Raw genomic sequence first — 13,937 nt, forward strand, 5'->3', positions numbered from 1 at the left:
ATGTTTTCTATATTTGCGCTAAATGTAAATGGACTAAACACTCCAATTAGAAAACAGAAGTTAGAAGAATGGATTAAAAAAAAAAAGAAAAAAGACATGACCCAACTATATATTGTCTACAAGAGACACACTTTAGATTCACAGATACAAATAGGTTGAAAATAAAATTATGGAAAAAGAAATACTATGCAAACAGTACCCAAAAGATATGGAATGGTTGTACTATATGAAAAAAAATAGATTTTAAGATAAAAATTGTTAAAAAGATAGAGAATGGAATTTAATAATGATGAGAAGGTCAATCTATCAGGAAGTCATAAGAATTATAAACATGCATCAACTAACAACAGATACACAATATAAAAATATATGAAGCAAAAAACTGACAGAATAAAAAGGAAAAATGGACCATTCTGACAGTAATAGTTACAGACTTCAATACCCCACTTTCCATTGTGGATAAAATAGAAGATCAACAAGGAAATAAAAGACTTGAACAACACTGTAAACCAACTAAACTGACAGACATTTCTAGAACATTCCACATTCTTCTCAAGTGGACATGGAACATTACCTGAAATAGACCATATATAATGCCATAAAACAAGCCTCAATATATTTTAAAAGATTGAAATCATCAAAAGTATGTTCTCCAACAACAGAGTGATATTAGAAATCAATAATAGATACTTAGGAAAGTCACAAATATATGGAAATATAAAAAACAGACTTCAAGTAAATAATGAGCCAAAAAAGAAATTACAAGGGAAACGAGATTTTGAGATGAATGAAAATGAAAATACAACACCCAAAACGTATGGAATGCAGCAGAAGCAGTGCAGAGAGGAAAATGCATAGCTATGAATGCCTATGTTTATAAAGAAAAAAGAGGGACGCCTGGGTGGCTCAGTGGTTGACCATCAGCCTTCAGCTCAGGGTGTGATCCTGGAGACGGGCTCAGGTCCCACATCGGGCTCCCTGCACGGAGCCTGCTTCTCCCTCTGCCTGTGTCTCTGCCTCTCTCTCTCTGTCTCTCATGAATAAATAAAATCTTAAAAAAAAATCTCGAATAAATAACCTAAACTTCCTACTAGAGACTTAATGTTTGTGCCTCCCAAAGTTCATATGTTGAAACCTAATCACCAAGTAGATGGTACTTGGACATGGGCCTCTGGGAAGTAATTAGGTTATGAGGATGGAGTCTTCCTGAATAAGATTAGTGCCCTTATAAAAGAGACCCCACAGTGCTTCTCTCACTTCTTCTATCATGTAAGGGCACAGCAAGAAGGCCATCTATGAAGCAGAAAACCAGCCCTCACCACACACCGAATCTGTCAGTGCCTTAATCTTCCAGAACAGTGATAAATAAATTTTTGTTCAAGCAACTTGCTGATATTAAAAATACCAGTCTCTGGTACTTCTTTTAACAGCAATCCAAACCAACTAAGAGAGTAAGATGTACTCTGTAAAGTACTGACAGTAGGATGCTGCTATAAAAACCCATACAATAATCTGATGGCCAAAAAGCACATGGGAAGATGTTCAGCGCTGGTAATCATTAGGAAAACACAGAGCAAAATCACAATGAGATACTGGTTCACATCTGTTAGGATGGCTAGAAAAAAAAATCCAGAAAATATGTTGACAGGGATATTGAGAAACTGAAACTCTTGTGCCCTGTTAGCGGGAACACAAGATGGTGGAGCCGCTCTGGCAATTACAGAATTCAAAAGGGTATCATCACATGATCCAACAATTCCACTTCAGGGTCTAGATCCCAAAGGACTCGGGTTAAAGGTCATACTGATGGAAACAAGTATTTCATTAGATAAAGAGGGACAAAGGCAAGTTTTGTCTACAAATTATGTTTGTGAAAGAAAAGAAGGAAACTGAAAAGTCAGCATTAGGCAAACACCATGGTAAAACGTATTTCAGGCAAGGGGCACCTGGCTGGCTCAGTTAGTTAAGCATCACGATCCCGGGGTCCTAGGATTGAGCCCTGCATTGGGTTCCCTCTGTTTGCGCACGCACGCTCTCTCTCTCTCTCAAATAAATAAATAATATCTTTAAAAATAATAATAATAAGCCAATGTCAATTTTTCTGTCTTTGGTAATTGCTCTATGACTAGGTGAGATCTTACCATTAGAGGAGACTGGCTATGGGAAAATAAGGACATTCTCTCTATTTTTGTAATTTTTCTACACATCTAAAACTAGTTCAAAATAAAAAGTTCTTCTGAAAAAGAACAAAGTGCACATCAAGTCATGTAATTCCTCTGCTCAAAACCTCTAGTGGCCCTCTGGTTTACTCATCTGAAAGCCCATCCTCACAATGGCATGCCAGGCTTTTGGATAACCCCATCCCACCATACCGGCTTCCCTGCTAATCCTCAGTACACTGGGAGATCTCCTGCTGCAGAGACTCCTCACTTGCTCTTCAGCATGGACACCTCTTCCCTGTGATCTGCATGCTCAGTCCCTCAGGTACTTTAGGTCTCTGCTCAAGTAACACCTCAGGGAGAACTTTCCTCACCATCCCATATAGAAGAGCATAAAATATCTCCTCTGCCTGTCCTCTGCATTTTTTCTTTTTCATTGCACTTGTTACCACATGACATACTATGTATCTGTCTCCACCTACTAGAATGGATCTCTAAGAAGGTGAGGTCTGTGCTGTTTTGTTTAGTGCCTGGCATATAGTAAGCATACAATAAACATTTACTTAATGAATTAATGAACTTATAATTGTTGTGTGAAGTATCTGTAATTATTTTAAAATGTCTCCCATACGAGGCTGAATACTTAAAGCAAAGATTTCACTTTTAAAGATTTTACTTATTTATATGTCTATTTGAGAGAAAGAAAGAGAGAGAGAGAGCATGAGCAGAGGGAGGTGGGAAAGAGGGGAGAGGCAGAGGGAGAAGCAGGCTCCCCACTGAGCAGGGAGCCTGATGCGAGGCTCAATTCCAGGACTCTGGGATCATGACCTGAGTGGAAGGCAGACGCTTAACTGATTGAGCCACCCAGGTGCCCCAAGATTTCAGTTTTAGCTAAGGGAGAAAGTACTTATCATTGCAGTGATGATTATCTCTGGGTGCTGGCATTACAGGGTATTTTTCTTTCTTTGCATATCTACACTTCACACAGTAACATTTTTGTGTAATTATTTAAAGTGCAGAATACTTACATGGGAAACATTTTAAGTGAAAAAGGCGGTGAAAATTACATTATGTACTGTCCCATGTTTGTAACAAAATATGAATGTGCATGAGAAAAGGACTTTTACTACATACTAAGGTCTCTTTGTGCCAGGGGTACAAAGATTATTGTTTGCTTCTCATGGCTGATCCCTTCCACAAATTCTCCACAATGTTGAAAACATGTATTCCAAGTCAAGTCAGTGAATAGATGTGTAATTTCCCACCTGGTAAAATTTTTTTAAAGGTTTATTAAACCCATGAAAAAGGGAGAAAAAGACAAGAGCAAGAGAATTTTGTTTTTTGTGTTTTTTAAAAAGATTTATTTATTTATTTATTTATTTATTTATTTATTTATTTATTTATCATAGGCACACACATTGAGAGAGAGAGAGAGGCAGAGACACAGGCAGAGGGAGAAGCAGGCTCCATGCCGGGAGCCCGATGCGGGACTCGATTCCGAATTCCAGGATTGAGCCCTGGGCCAAAGGCAGGCACCAAACCACTGAGCCACCCAGGGATCCCCCGAGCAAGAGCATTTTGAAAGGTGGAAAGCAGAATGACAACAGGCTGACAGTCTGGCTAAACTAAGAAAAGGAAATCCTAAACCAGCTGCAGATTGTTGAGGCCTACACTGATGGAGAGATGCCCCCACATGCTCAGGCAGTGGCAGAAGACCAAGCACCTCTGGATGAGGAATGCTGAAAATAGGTTGAAACTTGATTTAAAAAGCAGTTCGGGGATGCCCGGGTGGCTCAGCATTTGGGTGTCTGCCTTTGACTCAGGGCGTGATCCTGGTCCAGGAATCGAGTCCCACATTGGGCTCCCTGCATGGAGCCTGCTTCTCCCTCTGCCTGTGTCTCTGCCTCTCTCTCTCTCTCTCTCTCTCTGTGTGTCTCTCATGAACAAACAAACAAATAAATAAAATCTTTAAAAAATAAAATTTTTTAAAAAAGCAGTTTGATCCCCGTTTCCATTCCTCAAAGTTGAAGGCCTCCACTCCAGCAGAAGACAGAAGTATTTTTTCTCTGAAGAGGGCATCTGGCTGCTTACTTGTGCTGAAATTAGGGCACTAAGCGAATAATTAGCAGATGCTGAGGTCCCCCATGCCCGACCTGCCAAAATGCTGTTAGCCCAGGCTGGAGACAGGGAGATTCTTCTTTGGGGAATCTGCCAACCTGTCAAAAAATGGCCCAATGAAGCTGGCATGGAAGGTCCCCCAGATAAACACAAGCCAGTTGCTCTATGGTGAACTCCCCCCACCTCTATACGCATTCTCCCTCCCTCTCTGTCTCTGTCTTTCTCTCTCTCTGTCTCTCTCTCTCTCTCTGTTGGCTTCAATCTGCTCTTAGTACCTCTGACTCTTAAATATGAGCACAGAATTTAGGATCACCTGATCCAAGGAAATACCTGTAACATGGAAGAAAAAAGATCAAATTAAATTAAAAAGAAAAAACATGAAGGAAATAGACTTCCTATGAAGAGAGAAACTTAAAAAAAAAGAAAAAAAACTATCAGTAAAATTCACAGATTGCTAAGACATCCCATCAATGAAACAAGAACACAGTGCTATTAGACACACACAGACACATTCCGAAAAGAGCACAATACCTTGGGATGGGAGATCCCATCTTATAGAAATATCCCAGAGGAGAGAACATTTTTAGATGGAACATAAGGGGAAAAAAGAAAATAAGAGCACACTAGGAGATATGTAATTAAAAAAAAAAAGTAGTTCCAATAAGAGGGAAGAGAAGAAATGCAGAGAAAAAAAGTCATAAAAATTATTTTCAAAAATATTCCAAGAAATGTAAGTGTGAATAGAGAAAGATCTTAATAAAGATAGGTGAGAAAAAGCAAGATGCAAAAGGTGTAGGGGATGCTATGTCATATGCAGGAAGGAGAGCAAAATCAAACTGCATGCTCATAGTTTCTGATATTTACATAAATCCAGAAAGGATACACCAGAAAACTAATAAAACCAATTATTTGTGAGGGGGGTTGAGGCATTCCACTGAATTTTTTTCATTTATACAGTTTTGATTTTTGAGCCATGTGATTAGAACTTCAAAATCAGAAGTAAAAATAAAATTACTCTGCAGGAACCAGTGGTGAGGTAGGGAAACTTGAACTCTCAATGAGGAACTGCTGGAGGCTCATCACTGTCAAGCCTGAGAGATCAAAATCCAAGAAGCTCCGTCATCAGGGGGCTTCATACTTTTCTGAGTTTTGTCTCCAGAAGCTCACTATTTCCTCTTAGTGGAATATAAGAGAACAACCATCTTGTGCTTCCAGCAGGGGTAAGGGAAATGTAACATCCTGAAATATGCCAGAACCTTCTATTTCTTCTTTACAAGGTCTGCCCTCAGGAAAAACTATTTAATCAAAGCCCAACCTGCTGCAGTTTTATCAGAGTGTAACTGACTTGGGAAAAGAGAAATACCCAGCTCCAAGCAGCTCTAGCCTTCCAAGTGGAAGAAGGAAAAAAACCTAATTCCAGGCCATTCTAGCCATCCTGTCCCACATAAGATGCATGGGGACCGAGAAGCATGTGTGAAGTTCACAGGCTGACTATGAGTAGTAAGTCCTGCTCCTTGTAGGCCTATTGAATACTTCCCTCCTGACACACCTTTCCACCATGTTACTAACGGGCAATTTACAGCAGTTCTTTTTACCTAGTACATATGCCTGGCTATCAAGAAAAAAATGACAAGACAACCTAAAAAGCCAAAAACACAGTTGGAAGAGACAGAGCAAGCCTGGAAACCAGACTCAGATATGGCCATGACATTGAGACTATCAGACTAGGAGTTCAAAACAACTTCAATTAAGATGCTAAGGGTTCCCAATGCCTGGGTGGCTCAGCAGTTGAGTGTCTGTCTCAGGCTCAGGGCGTGATCCTGGAATTGGAGATTGACTTCCACATCGGGCTCCTCCCAGGGAGCCTGCTTCTCATCCTTGCACAGGGGCCATGCTAATCTTCTCTGTATAGTTCCAATTTTAGTATATGTGCTGCCGAAGCGAGCACGGGAGCCTGCTTCTCCCTCTGTGTCTCTGCCTCTCTTTGTCTGTCATGAATAAATAAAATCTTAAAAAAAAAAAAGATGCTGCAGGTTCTGACAAAGGAGACATCTTGCAATAATGGATAAACAGAGAGATGGAGACTCTAAGAATGAACAATAAAAGAAATGTTAGAGCTCAAAAAAAGTGTAGTAAAAAAAAAAAATCTTTGACAGGCTTACTGATAGACTGCACACAGGAAAGGAAAAGAACCTCTGAGCATGAGGATTTCTCAACAGAAACCACCACAACTGAAAAGCAATGATAATACAAGTCTCGGTGGAGAAAAAAAAAAGGAAAATATCCAGAACTGTGGGACAACTACCAAAGGTGTAACATAAGCATAATCAAAATTCCAGAAGGACAAAAAGCGGAAGAGAAGAAACATTTGAAAAAAAATGACTGAGAAACTCTCCAAATTAATGTCAGACACCAAACCATAGATCCAGGAAGCTCAGAGACCACTGAGCATGAAAAATGCCCCCACCCTAATACACACAGACATACTATTTTCAAACTACAGAAAAAAATTATGAAAAAATCCTAACAGAACTCAGAAGGAAAAAAAAAAAAAAAAAACAACCTCACCTATAGAAGAGCAAAGAATTATACCTACTTTTCTTTAAAAACCAGGCAGGCAAAAAAGAAAGCAAAGTGAAATATTTTACATCTTGAGAGAAAAAAACTCCCATGAACCTAAAATTCTATACCCTGTAAAATTATCCTTCATAACTGAAGGAGAAATAAAGATTTTCTCAAACAGACAAAATTTATAGACCTGCCATGCAAAAATGCTAATTAAAAAAAAAAAAAAGAAATTCTTTAGAGAAGAAAAATGACAAAACTCAGATCTATACTAAGAAAGGATAGTTTAGTGCTGCCTGCAGCCCAGGGTGTGATCCTGGGGATCCTGGATTGAGTCCCACTTCAGGCTCTCTGCATGGAGCCTGCTTCTCCCTCGGCCTGTGTCTCTGCCTCTCTCTCTGTGTCTCTATGAATAAATAAATAAAATCTTTAAAAAAAAAAAAAAGAAAGGAAGAACTCTGGAGAAGGAATAGTGAAGGCAAAATAAAAACATTTATTTTTCTTATTCTTAATCTAACATAACAATCTGTTTAAAGCAATAGCAACCATATATTTGATTACTTATATTTATATGTAAATATATATAAATATACATGTACATACATAAGCATACTTACATACAAGTTAAATGAATACCAACAAGACAAGAGATGGAAAGGGGGAATCAGGATTATTTTGTTATTATAAGGTATTCACCTTACCCTTGAAGCAGCAGAGTGTCATTTAAAAATGTACTTGGATTAGTTGTAAACATACATTGCCAACTACAGAGCAATCACTAAAAAGAGTTAAAAAGAAGTATAACTAATATACTAAGAAAGGAGAGAAAAATGAATAATATAAAATGCTCAATTAAAACCAAAGGCAGAAAAAGGGTAGTTGACAACAATAAAAACAAAGGAGGGGCACCTGAGTGGGTCAGTTGGTTAAGCATCTGCCTTCAGTTCAGGTCATGATCCCAGTGTCCTGGAATCGAGCCCCACATCAGGTTTCCTGATCCACATAGAATCTGGTTCTCCCTCTGGCCCCTTGTGCTCTCTCACTTTCTCTCTCAAATAAATAAATAACATCTTTAAATATATGCATATTGAAAAAACAAAAACAAAGAACAGGGGCACCTGGATAGCTCAGTTAAGTGTTCAACTCTTGATTTCAGTTCAGGACATGATCTCAGGGTTGTGGGATCAAGCCCCACATCCTGCTCTACACTCAGTGGGGAGTCTGCTGGAGATTCTCTCCCTCTCCCTCTGCCCTTCCCCCCACTCATGCTCCTCTGCTCTCTAACATAAATAATTAATTAATTTTTAAAAAACAAAGAACAACAAATAGGAAACAATAGCAATTATGGTAGATATGAATTTAGTTACATCAATAATAACTTGGAACACAAATGGCCTTAATGCACCAATTATTTACAGACTGTGAGAGTGGGTCAAGAAACAAGGCCCAATTATAAATTGATTTTAAATATAAAGACAATTCTAGAATAAAAGTTAATATATAGAAGATGTACCATGATAACACTAATTTTAAAAAGAGTAGCTATGCTAATATTAATAATGTAATCATTTCACAGAGAAGATTCCAGACTAAGGAAAGTTAATTTAATTAATTTTAGTTCAAAAAATTATTTAATTTCCCTTGAGGTTACTTCTTTGACTCATGTGTTATTTAGATTTTTTTTTTTCTCCACGTCTTGGGACTTTTCAGCTATCTTTCTGTTACTGATTTCTAATTTAATTCCATGAGGTAGGCAATTGTATGATTTCTATAGATGGTGTCCAGCTTACAGTGGTTTAACTTATGATTTTTTGACTTTATGATGGTGTGAAAATGATACACATTCAGTAGAAACCACACTTCAAAATTTCAATTTTGACCTTTTCTCAGCTTATCAATATGTGATACAATGCTGTCTTGTGATGCTGAGCAATGATGGCTGTATCTCGCAGTCAACCACACAATCACAAGGGTAATTGACAGATATACTTAAAACCATTCTGTACTCATACAACCATACTGTTTTTTATTTTAAAGATAGAATGTGGGCAACCTGGGTGGCTCTGCGGTTTAGCGCCACCTTCCGCCCAGGGCATGATCCTGGAAACCTGGGATTGAGTGCCACATTGGGCTCTTTGCATGGAGCCTGCTTCTCCCTCTGCCTATGTCTCTGCCTCTCTCTCTCTCTCTCACTTTGGAAGACACTCAAAACTCAACATACTCCTACCATCTGATCCAGTAACCACATTTCCTTGGTATTTATGCAAAAGAATAGAAAACTTATGCCCACACAAAAACCTGCACACAATGCTTACAGTAGCCTTATTCATAATTGCCAAAACTTGGAAGCAACCAAGGTATCCTTCAGTAGGTGAATGGGTCAATGAACTTGGTACATCCAGATAACAGAATATTGTTCAGCACTAAAAAGAAGTGAGTCATCAAGCCAAGAACAGACATGAAGGAACTTAAATACATATTACTGAATGTAAGAAGCCAATCTGAAAAGGCTAACCATTGTATGCTTCCAACTATATGACATTTTGGAAAGGCAAGACTATGGAAACAGCAAAAAGATGAGTGGTGCCAGGGGTTGGGAGGGAAGGAAGGATGGAAAGGTGGAGCACAGGGAATTTTGAAGGCAATGAAACTACTCCATATGATATTATAACAGTGGATACACGCCATTACACATTCATTAAAACTCAGGATGTACATCACCAAGAGTCAACGCTGAAGTAAACTATGGATTCTGGGTGATAATGATGTGTCATTGGAGACTTATCAGAAGTAACAAATGTACCACTTTGGCAGAGAATATGGTAAATTGGGGAGGCTGTGTATGTGAGGAGCCAGGGGTATATGGTAACTCTGGGCTTTCTGCTCAATTTTGCTGTGAATCTAATAAAAATATTTTTTAAAGATTTTATTTATTTATTTATTTATTCACGAGAGACACACACAGAGAGGCAGAGAGATAGAGGGAGAAGCAGGCTCCTCGCAGGGAGCCTCATGCGGAATTCGATCTCCAGACCAGGATCACACCCTGAGCCAAAGGCACTCAACCTCTGAGCCACCTAGGCGTCCCTAAAAAAAAAAATATATCTTTAAAAAAACAATGACTTTACATAAATATTTTAAAATAAAATAAGGGGATCCCTGGGTGGCGCAGCAGTTTGGCGCCTGCCTTTGGCCCAGAGCGCGATCCTGGAGACCCGGGATCGAGTCCCACGTCGGGCTCCTGGTGCGTGGAGCCTGCTTCTCCCTCTGCCTATGTCTCTGCCTCTCTCTCTCTTTCTGTGTGACTATCATAAATAAATAAAAATAAAAAAATTAATAAAATAAAATAAGATAATAGAGGTTTTAATTTTTTCTCAGGAAAGAAAATTGCCCAAAACTTAATGACATGTTTTCAGTTTAAAAGGGCCCACTGTGCATCTGATATGATAGATGAAAACAAATTTACCCTGGGGCACCTGGGTGGCTCAGATGGTTAACTGTCTGCCTTCAGCCCAGGTCGGGATCTCTGGGTCCTGGGATCAAGTTCTGCATCAGGCTCCCTGCTCAGTGGGCCATCTGCTTCTTCTCCCTCAGGCTCTCCTCCTGCTCATGCTCTGTCTTTCTCTCTGTATCTCTCTGTCTCAAATGAATTAATAAAATCTTAAAAAAAAAAAAAAGACCCTGAAGAATATCACTGTAACATTTGGAGCGTGGGAGCCCAGAAAATGTCCTACAAATTTCCAGAGAGACAGTTAGAAAGATATGCATTCAAATGCTTGAGGATTTCTGAACAGCAGTATTGGGAGACAGGACGCAAAATCAAAGGCATTAAAACTTCTGAAAGAAAATTATTTCCTGCCTGAAATTCTGTGTTAGTTAGGATGTGTTTCCCCAAGAAAGAGGAAGACCTGGCATGCAAAGTCAGAGGGTTGCACAGGAGAGGGGTGAAGGGAAGTCCCAGGGCAGGGGTGACAGCAGACCTCAGGATGACAGCCTTCACAGGTTGTCAGAGGGCGCTGTCCAGTCAGTCAGGGCAGGTCAGCAGGCTCCGGGCCGACTTTCTAGGGAAGATGAGATTGTGAGAATAACTCATTTACCCAAATATGCTGAGAAGAGAGTTATCTAAGTGGCCAGGAATTTAAGGTCAAATCACAGAGGAACAGAGAAAACGAAGCAAATAGAAAAACCTATTCTTGACTCCAGAGGAAAGAAGCTTTGAGGGGGAAATAAAAGTAATCGCAGTAAACTACTTGTTCCAGCTTTGGATATATTGGTATTATTATTTTTTAAAGATTGTATTTATTTATTTTCTTTTTTTTTAAGATTTTATTTATTCATTCATGATAGACAACAGAGGGAGAAAGAGGCAGAGACACAGGCAGAGGGAGAAGCAGGCTCGATGCAGGGAGCCCAACGCGGGACCCGATCCCAGGACTCCAGGATCGTGCCCTGGGCCAAAGGTAGGCGCCAAACCACTGAGCCACCCAGGGATCCCAGATTGTATTTATTTATTCATGAGAGACAGAGAGAGAGAGAAGCAGAGACACAGGCAGAGGGAGAAGCAGGCTCCATGCAGGGAGCCTGAGGGACCTGATCCCCTGTCTCCAGGATCATGCCCGGAGCCAAAAGCAAGATGCTCAACCGCTGAGCCACCCAGGGATCCCTATATTGGTATTATTATGCAAATGACGAACTAGCCTTGTGACTGACCCAAATTGTGATCTGTACTAATGGGATGAGAAAAGGGGAAGGAAGCAAATGGAAGAACAACAGCAAGGAGGAAAGAGAATTAAACATTCATCATAGACCACAGGAAATGCCTACACCTGAAAGATCAAATTTAGAAAGGAGGAGCTAAATACCAAAAGGAACAGTTCAAATCATGGTTCCTCTGGAGAAGAGGCTAATGGGGTAGGTAGGGGAGGGGGATGGCTGGCCTGTCAACAACTGGAGGCTCTGAGATTTTATCTAACTTGCATGGTAACAAGCTAAGAAGTTCATGGGTGCTGGCAGAAGACACAAGGCCCTGAGAACAGACACAGAAGCGCTCTTTTGCCCTCTGAACCCCACTTCTCGCAGCGTGGTGCCACGGAAGCCACGGCCCCCAGGACCCGGGGGGTTGCACTGCGGAAAAACAAGCCTGAGCTTAGGGAAGCCGAAGTCTCAGGACGGCTAGTAGGTCGGCCTGCGTTTGTGGGTGAGGAAGACGCCCTGTGTCCAAGGCTGTTTCTTGTACGAACATCTTTCAAAAGATACTGAGGAACAAAGGACCCCTTGGCGCCTCGCTCACGAGTCCTGCAGGAGTGCAAAGGACCCACGGGGAGCTCATACCCCAAACTCGTTTTTGATTATTTTAAACCACACACACATAGAACCTTCATAAAAATGAAAACCTCTAAGTGAGATATGTTAAATCATTAAGACTCGCCTACTAGCTTTACCCCGTACTCCCAGCGACTGGGGATCCCTTCCTTCGCGTGGAGAACAGCGTGGGCGGCAACTGGGAAAGGACGCTCCGCGGGCGGGTGGGCGGGTGGACGCGCCGCCGCCTCCGCTCCCGGGGCCCCGCCTCCCGGCCCGAGCCGCCCGCCGCGGGGACCGGCGCCACGCCCGGGGGACAGACGCGTGCGCGGGCCGGAGCAGCGCGGCCGTAGTGCGCGGTGACACGGTGACCCGGGGCGGGAGCGGAGCCGCCCCAAAGTCAAGAGACACCCAGAGAGACGCAGGACGGAGCCAGCGGGGCTCGTCTCGGGGTGGAAGCCGGGATGGGCCCCCGCGCCCCGGTGGACGGCGCGGCCCCGCTGCCCTTGGCCAAGGCGGGCGGGTGCGGGCGCTGCGCGTGGGGCGCTGGACCCGCGGGGCAGGGGCCGGCCCGCCTCCCCGCTCCCTCGCCCGGCCCGGACCTGCGCGCGGCGGGGGCGGCGGGGGCGGCGCGTGGCGGCTCCGCGGGTGGGCTCTGCGCTCACGCCCTCGGCGGGTCGCGGCGGAGGAGGGCGCGGATCCCGCTTATCAGCCCCGTCTGCCGTTGCATGAGGCCCGGCCCTATCTCCGCGGGGCATCGCGGCCACCGCCCGCAGAGCCCGGGACATCTACATCCCACCTACGGTTCCATCCGACGGTTCCCTGCTCCTGCCCTCAACACAGAGCCTCCCGCTACAGAGGAGGAAACGGGCCCACAGCCCACACCCAGACGTGTCTGTCGTACAGCCAAGTGACAGCACACCAGGCACTGGAGGAGGGGGCCGGCAGGGGCAGGGGCTGGCTTCGGGGCGTCAGGGCCTACAGCCGGCCTCGAGCTTGGGGTCTGGCGAGCAGAGAAGGTGGGCAAGGTGGGCAGCCTCGCAGCAGGAGCCGGAGCATCACTGGGGAGCCCCTGTGAGGAGGTTGAGCCTCACTGAGAGTAGGACAAAGGGAGCCTGAGCAAGCAGAGAAGGGGCCTGGAGGGGTAGACACTGGTTTAGGGGAGGAAGTGGCTGAGGGAGACAGCCTGACATCAGTACTCAACAGGCAAATGATGCGGTCTCTGTTGCAGGGGTTTCTGGAGGACTTCCAGGGAAGGGAGGGAGAAGCAGGAAAGTGGCTGTATGCCAGGGTCTCTGCAGGGGTGGGCTGCTCAGTGGGGTCCCTGAACCGGGGCAGGCCCAGCAGCTTCCCTCCACAGCCTTCAGTCTGCACAAACCTGGGTCCCCCAGCGGGGAAGGCTTTGTCCCACAGATACTGGTGGGAACACTTACATTTTCCTACCTGGGCTAAGGCTGGGTCCCACTTCCTGCCAACCTGGCCCATTAAGGGTTTCCCATCAGGATGGGCCCAGGCTGAAAAAGCCTGAGTTGGGCACTCAGTGTTTACACTGCCTATGCTCAAAGTTATCATCAAAGCCACTTTAAAGAGAAAAGGTCCCAGAAGGATCCCAGAATCTGACTGGATCTTTCTGTGGAGACCTGTGAATCTAAACTTTTATAATCCTTCCCACAGTAGGGCCAACAGGGAATCAGGTGGATGAAAAAGAATGAACTTCCCTCTTTTCTTTTTATCTTTTTTTTTTACCTTTTTTTTTTTTTTAAGATCTTACTTATTCATGAGACACAGAGAGAG

At 43.1% G+C, this 13,937-nt stretch overlaps 1 non-coding gene across 1 annotated transcript; it reads right to left on the bottom strand.

Moving 5' to 3' along the window:
• Positions 1-6,117: 6,117 nt before the first annotated feature.
• LOC140642096 (U6 spliceosomal RNA) lies at positions 6,118-6,225 on the bottom strand. Its single transcript, XR_012038663.1, has one exon. It is a non-coding gene; the product is annotated as a U6 spliceosomal RNA (small nuclear RNA).
• Positions 6,226-13,937: the final 7,712 nt, after the last annotated feature.

Source organism: Canis lupus, chromosome 10, assembly GCF_048164855.1.
Source record: "Canis lupus baileyi chromosome 10, mCanLup2.hap1, whole genome shotgun sequence".
NCBI lineage: Eukaryota > Metazoa > Chordata > Mammalia > Carnivora > Canidae > Canis > Canis lupus.